Below are 15,614 nucleotides of genomic sequence, written 5' to 3' on the forward strand. Positions count from 1 at the left end.
AGAACCAAAGAAATCGGATTTCGATCGGGGGAAAACAAAAGTCGTCAGCTAGCTGCCCTGTTCCATTTTATAACGTCCGAGGTAAATTTATAAGCAAATAGATGTGCCTAATCGTAGTTAAATGTTAAAAATGCATGCTGGTTTGTGAAATATGAATTTATACATGCTTTTTCCGAATGTGAATAAGCTTGGTAGCTATGTTCAAGTATTCGTTTCGACCGAGTTACGACATCCGAAAGCCCCGTATGAACCTTAAGAATAGTTAGGATACATATGTCATGACATAGGATTCCGACACATGTGTACGAGTAAGACCATGGCATCGATATGTGATTCCGATATGTGTTTACGAGTAAGACACTGTCTGGGACAGTGGCATCAATATGTGGTTACATGTAAGACCACGTCTGGGACGTTGACATTGTACGGTTTATGTGATTACCTTAGTGTTCTATCCAATTCCAAATGGTTCATCGAGCAAAGGTAAATCATGTACGGTTGTGTAATACGAGCTAAATGGCTAGGTATGAATTAACTTGATATCTACTTGAGATAGGGTAAGAAAGTACTACGGATATTTGTTATAAATCATGTACAATGCAAATGAAGAATTCATGTGTATTTGGTATCTATATTCGACTTGTGAATGAATAATTTGTGTATCATTGAAATGTTACTTAATATGTGCATAAATGATTTGGTATATTCGGCCACATAGGTATTGATTATACATGAGATGTCATTTGATGATTCATAAGTTTGCATAAAAGAGTAAATGGACATATGGTTTATTATGACTATTTGGTTTGGAAGTTGATTTATTATGTGTTAAATGATTATGTGTATATTCGGCTTAGGTAGATAATAGTCTATAAAAATGTATTATTTATAGAATTTGTAAGTTTAAAGTCAAGCATGGGAATGTTAATGCATATCTTTTAGTTAATATGAGTTGATTATGATATTGAGTTGTTTATTTGCTTATGACTTACTAAGCTAAGTTAGCTTACTCGTGTGTTCTTGTTTACCCTGTTTTATAGATTTTGGACCAAGTTACAAGCTCGGGGATCGTCAACAAAGCTCATCACACTATCAGCTATTTTGGTACCTTTATAAGTCAAACTTGTATTATGGCATGTATAGGCTGGAATGCATTTTGAAAATGTTGGATTTTGGTTTTGTATAAATTGAGCCATGCGAAAATGGCTTTAATATTTTATATTTGAATTCAATTATATTTAGCTTGGTTTGTGTTTATTTTGATTATGAAATTAAATGCTAGGACTGAATGATGTTCGTGTTAGATGTTTTAGGCTTTGGAAATGGTTAATAATTTTGGGTGAGTTTAAGGTTGATTCGGCTAAGGTAAGCATAGAGTAAAATATATATGTATGTGTGATTGTATTAAGATAATATGTTATATATATGATTTGGCAAAGCAAGTTGTAGGCTAAATTAGAACATGATTTGAGTTTGTTTTGATAAGGTGATTACATGACATTTAAGATGTATATTTTGATTATATGTCTATTTGCGTATAATGCCATATCCCAGTGAATATATATTTTGTATTATAAGTTGGTTTGGAGATTATTGCCATAATGTTTATAAAACTTCTGTTATAAAATGAAATTATAGGAGATAATTCTAATCAATTTGTAATTCGATAATTGCTTGTTTAAATGTTTATTGAATATGATGAATTGATTTGTTATATATATATACATATATAAATGTCTTCATATGGTATATATATATATAAAGAAGGTGTTGGATTTATAAACTTTAATTGAGTGAAGTAAAAATAGTTGCTTAATGTGTTTTGGTGGAGGTTTATATTGACTTACTTTTAAATGACATATAAAGGACGCATTAAATGATCGAATAAAATTTAAGTAGTTTGGTTGTATAAGTGCATTTTTAGCTTATTATATTTTATTATAAATGTTCAAAATGATTCAAATTTTGATAGGGATAATCGTGCGTAAAGTTTATAATGCTATGTGAAATATCCCTGACCTGTTAATGAAATCGACAAAGGCATATATGCTAATGAATATTAAATGTTTGTTTATTATTAGGTATTAAAATACTATTAAAGAGTTGAATATGTGATCTGTATATGTTTTAAGATTAACATAATCTCGATTAATATATGAAAAGTCTTATGTTATTTATATATATGAACTTGACTGGTACAATTATATGGATGTTTGAAAATGTGTTCTTTGTTTGGTAATGCCTTGTGACCCTAATCCGGTGACGGATACGGGTTAGGGGTGTTACACATATCTTTTCATATCAAGATTTTTACCTGTTGAATTTATCTGAAATGTAAAACCCTAAATTTTGGGCCTAGAAGTAATGGACCTTGAGTTTGAGATCGGTTAGAAGGCGACTCAAATAACTTAAATGTGTTTAAATATTTTATAATTGCATGTTTAGTTTAATTGTTAAGTGATTTAGGAAGGGTTGGTAGTGTGGAAAAAGTCCTAGGATCGATCTAGGGCTTTAGCAAATTTTGCATATTTTTTAAAAGACCTTGAGCATTAGGTGGAAGGCTTATTAATAAGCCCTAGTAAAATTTGACACAAGGTAACGCTTGGCCTAGTGGCAAAAGGTGTTGGTAGCAAGCAGGAAGTCCAGGGTTCAAGTCCTAGACTTGGTGAAAATTTTTATTGTGCATATGATTAGTAAGGAAGCTAGCGTTTAGGCCTTATAAATATGTTTGGTGAAAATATGGCACAAGAGTGCCTGGGGGCAGTGGCGAGAAGCATGCTATGGATCTGAGATGTTGCAAGTTCGAATCCCAGGCCTGGAAAAGTTTTAAATTTTTATTCTTTAAGGAAACTGAGACTTAGGCATATAAGCCTTATTGTTAATTTTGATTGAATGGTAGCACAAGATAGGTGGCGGCGCAGTGGCCAGCAGCATGATGGGAAGTTGGAGGGCTGGAGTTCGAGTGGCATGTGTAAAAGGGAATTCAATTTTGCTGTGCAACGCAAGGAATGATTGCCATTTGGTGGAAGCAATTTGAATGCAATTTTTGGCTAAAATCAAGGTTACGGTGGAGATAAGGATAAGGATTAAGTGTGGATATGATGGTGATAAAATTGGAGAAATTGAAGGGAATTTAACTTGACGAATTTAAGTCGATTGGGGAGTGTAGGTTTGCATTTTTTTTAGTATATATACGTGTGTCGTATGGGCAAGTAAGGGCTTTTGTTGTTTTTGTGTGCTTTAGTTGCATATTCTTGGGGGAATTTTCTTCCAACCTCTTTACTCTTTTATTTTTATTTTTATTTTTTTACAAATACCTAAGTAATCTCAGACCCTTCATCCCCTCTTTTCTTTAAGCTAAACTCTTGATCTTTTCTTCCCTATTTTAATCAAATCAACCTCTTCCCTTTTTAACTTAACCGGTTGCTTCTTTTTCATTTAAGAGCCAATTCATACACTTTGGGGGTTGATTTCTTGTTGGCAAGCGATCTCACGATTGGTAAGTGAATTAGATCTTCTTCGGCTTTTGTTAAATATTTCTAAGTTCTTTCGTTTCTACACTTTTAAAAGTCAATTTTTCTTTATCCTTTCCAATACCATTACTTTCGACCTATTATTTCTCCATTTATTTCTCTTTCTCCCTCTCATTCAAGAGTGTGATCATTGGCTAAGTATTAGTTGATGGAAAAAAAGGGGGTTCTAGTAGAGAGGTTGGGATAGAGGCTTCCCAAGTTTAAGAGACGTAAGGTGTCAGCCGTTAGGGACTTTCCACCTGGATGCGGAAAGGGGACTATGTCAGATTTCGAGTTACATAGGCAGATCACAGCCGATCAATCTAGTCAAGGCAAGTATAGGTTGTTCTTCAATAAGTAGTGGATTTATTTTGAATTAATGGGATGTGACTAATGGAGTAAAATGTTGAATATAGGTTTGGGCGATTATGAATACTTAGTACTCTAGGTGATAAGGTGTGTACTTCTACCCTATGATAGCTTGATATAAAGCCGAAGGTGTGTACATACACTGTACACACGTTAGATTGGCAAATCCTGAAATACCGAAAAGCTAAAAGTCTGGCTACGATAGTCTTGCGAATGCGCGAACACTTGTAAGGGGAAATTGATACGTTGACAGAGGCCCCATAAGTGATCTCATTGATCTGGGTCGTACTTAGGCCATCTAGGCCAGAATGGGTTAAATGGGCTTGATGGGCCGTGGGCCCAAAATAAGCAAATTTGTTTATTTGATAATAAGTGATGAACTAGTCATGTTGGTTACATGGCTTGGAATTGATTCGGGCCAGATGGGCTATATGAATGTGATTTGGGCCAATGGGCCATATGAATGAGATTGGGCCTAGTGGGCCATATGCATGTATGTAGACTTATTTGGGCTTTGTAAGGGTTGTGGGCCTAGTATCTGATAACTGCTTAAACGGACATAAAACTTAATTAATTAATTAATCGTGACTGTGGACAAGTCATAGGGTTAAAGTGTGGCAATAGGTATATGCATGTCTAGGATTGGATCTAGGGAGAGCTTGGTACTTAAGCAGTCTTAATGACTCACCTCCTCTTCGCTGGAATCCTACTTGGCGCATTGTATCTTTCACTTTAGCCAACGTGGACTTGTTAACGGGCCGAGGTAGGTAATAAACCCATAGTATGGAAAAATGATCGAAATGCCCCTAAGGGCGAAAAATGTCTAAAATACCCCTATGTGTTGAATCTAAGATTTATGGATGTTACATGTATACCTGTTGCATTTATATGATATTCTGTTTAGGTTGCATATGGGTTGGGAATTATGGAATGGAGGAAGTATATGAGGATCACATGGTTGCTTGACGACCGTGGATCCACCGATGGCTATTAAGCCCAATATTTGATTAGCAGCTTGCTACAATGAAGGTAGTACCGCAACCGGGCTACCATTGATGTGTATTGGATGGGTGGGGGATATTTATATCCCCACATGATGTGTACCGGGGGACGGAGTTGGTGTGTAGCAGTTGGATTATTGGGGTGGGTTGCATAGCATTGCATGTATGATATTATTGTTATATTATTACGATGTGGGCTTCGGCCCAACTGAGGCTAATATGGGCTAAGACCCAAAGGCCACCGTTATTGAATTGGGCTCAGGCCCAGAATGACTGATGATTGGTTTATACTCATTGAGGGTTGTACACACTGAGTTTTCGAAATTCACCCCCCTCCTTTTAAAATTTTCAGGTGATCCTCAGTAGGCGGTTCGACGGATGGAGGGACTCAGAGGTGGCCAACTAGCAAAAAGTTTAGACTTAGTCTTTTATGTAATTTTTAATATTTTGATTTTAAATTTTATTTTTTTTATTTGAGGTGTAATAAGGCCTTTCCTCTGGTTATTATTTCAAATTAGGATTATTACTATTTTTATGCTTTATATTTGCTAGAAGTAGAACATGGTTTTTTCCTAAACCATAACTTTTTTTTAAATACTACGTTTCCGCAACTTAATTTTTAAATGATAAGTTTTCATAGATCATCTGTTTTAAATAAAGCTTCCGCAACAGAAAAGAGATTTTACAAAGTAATTATTATCATACAAGAAGGAATGTTTTTTTTTTTAAATACACCTCGCTTTGAAAGCAACAAATACAAGCTGGGATTTTACTCAAGGGTTTTATTTTAAAGAAGGGTTTTTGATGAAAACAAGGTTTTCAAAAAACACTTCAATCTGACATGCCAGATTTGGCCATAACATCTAGGTCGGGTTTGGGGTGTTACATGAAATATCGATGGTTACACAAGTAGTACACTCGAGGTGTACATATCAGGATCCGTTAATTCATATTCAATGGCACTCATAAGGTACTGTTTCAGAGAGTACACTCTGGAGCCACACATATATACAAACAATAGGATTATCAGTCCAGGCTAAATCCTTTTTATGACATATGCTCTAAAGGTCTTGATCTGGATTACTCGTCCGGGCTAAATCCAATACATAACATATGCTCGAGAGGGCTTGCAACACCACTAACCCGTATTCGTCGTCGGATTGGGGTTATAAGGTATTACCAGACATAACACAGTTCGATACAATTCTTTTCATATTCAAAAGGAATATGTGAACTCAACATCCAAAGCATACTAATAGTTTATAAATAAATGCATCTGTCAACTTGCAAATTTATAAAGTTACATATCATCATATTCATATAAGTAGCATATATCTCAATGTCCCATTCATTTCAATGCTAACCAAAATTTGTATACCATTCTCCAAAAACAAGCATATTAAATAATGCACATATACCAAATTAAATTCTAGTCATATGAATATATAGCTGAATACATTTTAATACCAAAACATGATATAAAATATACATATATATATTCAAGACACAACTTCCATGAACAATATTTTAAAAAAACATACAATATATCTCCCGTCATATTCGGTCATTATAATACGTCCTTTATGACTAACTAATTTATAGAACGTTAACCTAACATAATAACCTAAATTTCATATATAACTTTTCGTATAAAAGCTGCGTCCAAGTTGAGCAAACATATTTATACATGTATTATGACCATTTCATTTATCAACAAATCTCAATATGCACACACACAACACAAGTCCTAATCATCCAAGGTATAAGGCATAATATCTAAAATAGACTCAAACCATTATTTAACCAAAACATACTCAAGCATAGGGATTAAGCCATTTTAGCATGGCCTTTACACATAATCCAAAATACAACATTCCAAAACGCATTCCAACCTATACATGCCATACTTTCAAAATGTAACTTATAAAATACCGAAGACTGTTGAGAGTGTGATAGACTTTGTTGACGATCCCCGAGCTTGTAACTTGAATCCAAAATCTATAAAACAGAATGAACATGAAAACACAAAGTAAGCTATAATAGCTTAGTAAGTCATAAGCAAATAACATCCCATTGTTATAATCAACACATTTTAAGCTAATTCAAATTTCGTTATCATTATCAAGCTTAACCTCAAACCTACAAATGAGATAAATAACACATTTTCATATACAAAATCTACCTTGGCCGAATGCTCACTTAATCAATTTAACCTAATATTATTCATCTTTCAAAATCAAAATGTCTTAATATAATCAAACATACACATACGCATTTATATAAGCTCAAGAGCCATAATATAACATAATGTCCATATACCACTTATATGGCTGAATTTACATGATCACATATATACACATATCCAATAATAATTTCTACAATATTCATACTATTTATTTACAAGGCCGAATACACAAACTACATTCACATGTAATCTTCATTTGTATCACACATAATTAGTAACAAATATCAAGTTATTTATTTACCTTATCTCAAGTAAACAACAAGCTAACTCATACTTGATCATTTAGCTCGTTTAGCGTATTCAATTATGACATCTGCATAAAGTCTTTTAGGCATAAACTTAGAATAATTCACCGGCATAAAGCCTGCTAGGCCTAAGCCTGTATTTCACATCGGCACAAGGCCTGCTAGACTCAAAGTCTGATTTTACACACCGACAATAAGCCTCTTAGGCATAAGACCGATTTAATTCACCAGCACAAGGCTTGCTAGGCTCAAAGCCCGAATATCACTATTATAAAGTTGTCTCATAAACAATTCATATATCGAAAAATCTAGATATTCCATATAGTTCATACGGACTTTCAAATGTTATAACTTAGTTGAATTAAACTCAAATACATTATTTCCATGTTAATCATATTCGGCTAACTCTACTATAATTCTATGAATTCCAAATCAGCATATTAAACTAATTTACATTCAAAATTTATGATGTTTAATTTCTTAAAGACTTACCTCGGATATCGACGAACAATGTAAATTGACTATTCGACTATTTTTGCTTTTCCCGAACCAAGTCCAATTTCTTTTATTCTTGATCTATACAATTTCAAATCAATCTCATTCAAACACATTTTCATTCAATTTAATCCAACAAAACATAAATGGGCAAATTACCATTTTACCCCTAATATTTCATACTTTTACAAATTAGTCCTAATTGCATAAAACACAAAATACACAAAATCTCACAACAACATAGTTAGGCCGAATCTTCTTTATATTCATACTAGTCCATATATTTCATTTATTTCACATTTTAGTCCCTCAATTTATTATTTTTACAATTTATTCCTAATTACTAAAAATCATAAAAACTCCAATACAAAACATGTTAATCTATAACATATCTTTCATATTTCATCATCAAAAAACAAAAATCTCAAGCTCTCATCAATGGCATAACAAAAAATATTCATCAAAATAAAAAATTCAAGAATGGGTCGGATAGTATTCGAAGCAATGATCTCAAAAAACATAAAAATTATCAAAAACCAAAACCAAACTAACCAAGAATTTGAATCAACAAAGGCCGAATATCATTTGCTTTCTCTTTTTCTTTTCTTTTACAAGTTTCTGTAAAAGAAAATGAACACATGCATGTTTTTTTTTATGTTTTATTATATTATAACATATTAACTAGTTTACATAATTAACTTTGGATTTAAAATATAAAATCATGTTATATTAAGGCCATTACCATCCATTGCATGTCATCATAGGCTAATTACCACATAAATCTCTCCATTTACAAAGACAAACACATTTTAGCCCTTACACATTAAACTATTAACTTTTTAATTTATGCGATTAAGTCCTTTTATTTAATCAGACACTCAAACGTCCAAATTTAATTACGAAAATTTCACAGGCATAAATTCACACAAAATAAACACAGTAAATAATTTTTTTAAAACTTTTCTTCCTTAGATTTGTGGTCTCGAAACCACTGTTCTGACTTTAACAGATTCTAGCTGAACTAGAACTGGAGCTTCTGTCAAAAGGGCTTTCAACTGATCAGAACTTTTCTGGCACTTTTCTAACCACTCAAACTTAACATCTTTTTGTAGTAGCTTGGTCATTGGGGTTGCAATCATCGAGAACCCTTTCACAAATCGTCTATAGTAACCAGCAAGTCCCAGAAAACTTCAGACTTTAGAAATGTTTCTCGGAGGTTTCCAGTCAAGTATTACTGAAATCTTACTCGAATCAACCGAATACCTGATGCTGAAACAACATGTCCCAGAAAGCTAACTTCCTGTAACTAGAACTCACATTTACTAAACTTCGCATACAACTATTTTTCTCGCAAAGTCTGTGACATAAGTCTCAAATGCTTGGCATGTTCGGTTTCATTACGCGAGTAGATCAATATATCATCAATAAACACAACCACAAACCTATTCAAATACTATCTGAATATCTGATTCATCAAATCCATAAAAAGAGCAAGTGCATTAGTAAGTCCAAAAGGCAAAACCAGAAACTCATAATGTTTGTACCTCTTTCGGAAGGCAGTTTTCAAAACATCAGAGTCTTTAACTCACAACTGATAGTAGTCGAATCTCAAATCTATCTTCGAAAACACTGTAGCCCTTTTCAGCTGATCAAACAAATCATCAAACCGTGGCAACTGATATTTATTCTTTATGGTCACCTTATTGAGCTGTCTATAATCGATGCACATTCTCATAGTTCCGTCTTTCTATTTCACAAATAACACAGGAGCACCCTAAGGGGGGAAACTCAGTCGTGCGAAACCTCTATCTATTAACTCTTGCAACTGAGCTTTCAATTCTTTTAATTCAGTAGGTGTCATTCTGTATTGAGCTATCAATATTGGAGTAGTTCCCGATACTAATTCAATACCAAACTCAACCCCTCGATTAGGTGGTAAACCTGGTAATTCTTCAGAAAACACATCTAGATACTCACACACAACAGGTACTGATTCAATCTTTATTTCGGATATTTTACTATCAAGCATATATGCAAAGTAAGCTTCACAACCTTTTCTTACATCTTTCTGAGCTAACATCGACGAAATTTTTGCCGATAAACCATTTAGATCATTAGATTCAATTCGAATAATCTTATCATTCTGGCACCGTAAATCAATAGTCTTTCTCTTGCAGTTTACAACAGCATCATGCAAAGTCAACCAATCCATACCCAAAATTATGTCAAACTCATCAAATGCCAGCAACATCAGATCAGCCGAAAAGCACGAATCTCGAATCATTAGGGGACAATTCTTACATATTTTATCAACCATAACACACCGGCCCAAAGGGTTCGATACTCTAATCACAAATTCAGTAGACTCAACAGGCAAAGTCTTACTGAATACTAAAGTCTCACACACATAAGAACGAGTCGAACCAGGATCAATCAATCAATTACACTAGTATAATAAAGAGTGAATGTACCAGTAATAACATTTGGGGATGAAGCCTCCTCACGTGCAAGAATAGCATAGGCTCTGGCAGGTGTATGAGCCTCAGATCGAACTACTGTATCTTTTGTCCCTCTCTGACTACCACTCACATTACCCGAATGCCTGGGTGGTCTGCCTCGTACTGACATATTACTCGGTCTCGCGTTCTGAACAGTGTTTTGCTTGGCTAACATCAGGCAATCTCAAATAAAATGATCCATTGATCCGCATTTAAAACAAGATCGATCATGCAATTTGCAATCTCCAGAATGCCATTTACGACAATGCTTGCACTCGACTCTAATTTTTTAAACATTGCCAACACTAGCAATCAAAATGGCTCGTGAACTCACAGGAGGTCGGTCTCTATCTTGTTTAGAAAAGTCTGAAGTATTCTTTGATTGACTAGAATCATCTCTGAACTTCTTCAATGCTGAGTGAAAAGTCTTACCCGATGATCTTTTATGGGAATCTCTGGCTTCAAAATTAGCTTTTCTTTTCTCTTTTCCGAGCTCTTTGGCTTTGCAAGCTCGCTCAACAAGTACCACGAACTCTTTGATTTCAAGTATACCAACTAGCAATTTAATGTCTTCATTTAAACTATCTTCGAATCTTTTACACATGATAGCTTTAGTTGAAACACACTCAGGGGCATATCGACTAAGCCTCACAAATTTCTGCTCATATTCTGTCACAGTCATAGAACCCTGTTTTAATTTGAGAAATTCCTTGCACTTCTGATCAATGAATCTCTGGCTGATATATTTCTTACGGAACTCAGTCTGAAAGAATTCCCAGGTCACTAGCTCTTTTGGAACCACCGATACTAGTGTATTCCACCAATAATATGCAGTGTCTCGAAACAAGGATATGGCACATCTTAAGCACTCATCCGGGGTATAAGATAACTCATCAAACACATGAATAGTGTTATCAGGCCAGAATTCAGCTCGCTCAGCATCATCATCATCAGCAACTCTGAATTCTTCAGCCCCGTGTTTTCTGATTTTATCAACAAGTGGCTTAGGCAAACTCAACGGATCACTCACTTGAGGTATAGCAGGTATTGAAGATGGATTAATCTGGGGTCGAGGTTATTGTGTAGCCGGATTAGCCCGGATATATTGAGCAAACCAATCATTCATCATCTGATAAAAGGCTTGTTTAGCCTCCCCCTCATAGATACTCGAGGTCGGTCGAGAATCAACTGGCGCTGTCCCTTATGCGGGAGCAGGCGCTATACTCTCGACATCATCAGCTGCAGCTCTGTCGGGATCTATTTACTATATGAAAGCACATTTTCAAATGTCATGAGTCATCACACTATCGCAGTAATTATTATGGCATGTATAACGAGACTCACACATCCTAGAATCGACTAAATCGAAGCTCTGATACCAATAAAATGTAACACCCCTAACTCGTATCCATCTCCAGATTGGGGTTATAAGGTATTATCAGGCATAACACAGTTCGATACAATTCATTTCATATTCAAATAGAATATGTGAACTCAACATTCAAAGCATACTAATAGTTTATAAATAAATGGATCTGTCAACTTGCAAATTTATAAAGTTACATATCATCATATTCATATAAGTAGCATATATCTCAACGTCCCATTCATTTCAATGCTAACCAAAATTTGTATACCATTCTCTAAAAACAAGCATCTTAAATAATACACATATACCAAATTAAATTATAGTCACATGAATATATAGCGAATACATTTTAATACCAATACATGATATAAAATATACTTTTCAAATAATTTAATCATCAAATATGGATAAATATGTATATTCAAGACACAACTTCTATGAACCATAGTTAAAAGAAACATACAATATATCTCCTATCATATTCGGTTATTATAATATGTCCTTTATTACCAACTAATTTATAGCACGTTAACCTAACATAATAACCTAAATTTCATATATAACTTTTCCTATACAAACCACGTCTAAGTTGAGGAAACATATTTATACATGTATTATGACCATTTCATTTATCAACAAATCTCAATATGCACACACACACCACAAGTTCTAATCATCTCAGGTATAAGGCATAATATCTAAAATAGACTCAAACCATTATTTAACCAAAACATACTCAAGAATAGAGATTAAGCCATTTTCGCATGGCCTTTATACATAAACAAAAATACAGCATTCCAAAACGCATTCCAGCCTATACATGCCATACTTCCAAAATCTAACTTATAAAATACTGAAGACTGTTGATAGTGTGATAGACTTTGCTGACGATCCTCGAGCTTGTAACTTGAATCCAAAATCTATAAAACAGAATGAACATGAAAACATAAAGTAAGCTATAATAGCTTAGTAAGTCATAAGCAAATAAACATCCCATTGTTATAATCAACTCATTTTAAGCTAATTCAAATTTTGTTATCATTATCAAGCTTAATCTCAAACCTAAAAATGAGATAAATAACACATTTTCATACACAAAATCTACCTTCGCCGAATGCTCACTTAATCAATTTAACCTAATATTATTCATCTTTCAAAGTCAAAATGTCTTAATATAATCAAACACATACGCATTTATATAAGATCAAGAACCATAATATAACATTATGTACATATACCACTTATATGGCCGAATTTACATGATCACATATATGCACATATCCAAGAATAAATTCTACAATATTCATACTATTTATTTACAAGGCCAAATACACATACAACATTCACATGTAATCTTCATTTGTATCACACATAATTAGTAACAAATATCAAGTTATTTATTTACCTTATCTCAAGTAAACAAAAAGCTAACTCATACCTGATCATTTAGCTCATTTAACGTATTCAATTACCACATCAGCATAAAGTTTTTTAGGCATAAACTTATAATAATTCACCGGCATAAAGCCTGCTATGCGTAAGCCTGAATTTCAAACCGGCACAAGGCCTGCTAGACTCAAAGTTTGATTTTATACACCGGCAATAAGCCTGCTAGGCATAAGCCCAATTTAATTCACCAGCACAAGGCTTGCTAGGCTCAAAGCCCGAATATCACTATTATAAAGTTGTCTCATAAACAATTCATATATCGAAAAACCTAGATATTCCATATAGTTCATACGGACTTTCAAATGTTATAACTCAGTCGAATTAAACTCAAATACATTATTTCCATGCTTAATCATATTCGGCTAACTCTACTATAATTCTATGAATCCCAAATCAGTATATTAAACTAATTTACATTCAAAATTTACGATGTTTAATTTCTTAAAGACTTACCTTGGATATCGGTGAACAATGTAAATCAACCATTCGACTATTTTGCTTTTCCCCGAACCAAGTCCAATTTCTTCTGTTCTTGATCTATACAATTTCAAATTAATCTCATTCAAACACATTTCATTCAATTTAATCCAACAACACATAAATGGGCAAATTACCATTTTACCCCTGATATTTCATTCTTTTACAAATTAGTCCTAATTGCATAAAAGACAAAATCTCACAACAACATAGCTAGGCCAAATCTTCCTTATATTCATACTAGTCCATAAATTTCATTTATTTCACATTTTAGTCCCTCAATTTATTATTTTTAGAATTTATTCCTAATTACTCAAAATCATCAAAAACTCCAATACAAAACATGTTAATCTAAAACATATCTTTCATATATCATCATCAAACAACAAAAATATCAAGCTCTCATTAATTGCATAACTCAAAATATTCATCAAAATCAGAAATTCAAGCATGGGTCGGATAGTATTCGAAGTAACGATCTCAAAAATGTAAAAATTATCAAAAATCAAAACCAAACTAACCTTGAATTTGAATCAACAATGGTCGAATATCATTTGCTTTCTCTTTTTCTTTTCTTTTACAAGTTTCGGTCAAATAAAATGAACACATGCATGTTTTTTTTTATGTTTTATTATATTATAACATATTAACTAGTTTACATAATTAACCTTGGATTTAAAATATAAAATCATGTTATATTAAGGCCATTACCGTCCATTGCATGTCATCATGGGCTAATTACCACATAAATCCCTCCATTTACAAAGACAAACACATTTCAGCCCTTACACATTAAACCATTAAATTTTCAATTTACACGATTAAGTCCTTTTATTTAATCAGACACTCAAACGTCCAAATTAAATTACAAAAATTTCATAGGCATAAATTCACACAAAATAAACACAGAAAATAATTTTTTTTAAAATTTTTTTGACTCGGATTTTTGGTCCTGAAACCATCATTCCTGCTAGGGTCTAAATCGGGCTGTTACAAGGCTTATATCAGGATTACCCATCCGGGATAAATCCTTTCATAATTGAGGTCAATAGGATTACTCATCCGAGTTAAATTCCGTCAGCAACAAATGCAGGACCTCATTCATTTCGGGAAATTACATAACCATTGATTTTCCATTTTATTCGACCAGGATTTAAACATTTTTCTCAAGCATTATCGCGCTTGTGATTATTTCATACATCCACAACCATCATATGATTCAAATAAACACATTCCACATTCATTTCAAACATATAAGTAACATTCTCATCGTTTATCCTTTATCATCTATTGGGCATTATCATGTAATTTAAACATTTTTATTTATCGGGCTTGACCGGATATGTAATCATTTCACATATTTATGACATTTATATAATTTGCATAAACAAAATTAATGCAAGCATGTAAATGAACACAATTTAGTTACACAAACTTACCTCGATAATGTTCGTGTACATAAAATCTACTAATCCAACATTTTCCTCTTTCCTTTTTTTAGCTCCGAATCATGTCTATACGGATCTATACAAGTAAATTTAACATAAATTTATCATATTTCACATTGAAGTGAACTTAATTTTTATCGTAGGCAAAATTATCATTTTGCCCTTAACTTTTTCATAAATTCTCATTTCGTCTCTAGGCTCGGAAAATAAAATTTGTGCAATTTACTCTCTATTCCAAGCCTAACCAAAATCCTATCACTAAATTTACAGCACATGTATTCACAAAAATTTAGAATTTTTCATCAAATTTCACAACTTTACATTTTAGTCCCTAAATCATGTTTTCATTAAAAATCACTTTGTAAAAGTTGTTTATCTATCAACCACCTTTATTTTTTACCATAAATTTCATATTTCCAGCATGTTCATCCATGACCCAAATTTCATACTTTGATAACTTTTCAAATTAATCCCCCAAATAGATAGATTAGACTATTCCGGTTTCA

Source organism: Gossypium arboreum, chromosome 2 (genome assembly GCF_025698485.1).
Source record: "Gossypium arboreum isolate Shixiya-1 chromosome 2, ASM2569848v2, whole genome shotgun sequence".
Classification (NCBI taxonomy): Eukaryota; Viridiplantae; Streptophyta; class Magnoliopsida; order Malvales; family Malvaceae; genus Gossypium; species Gossypium arboreum.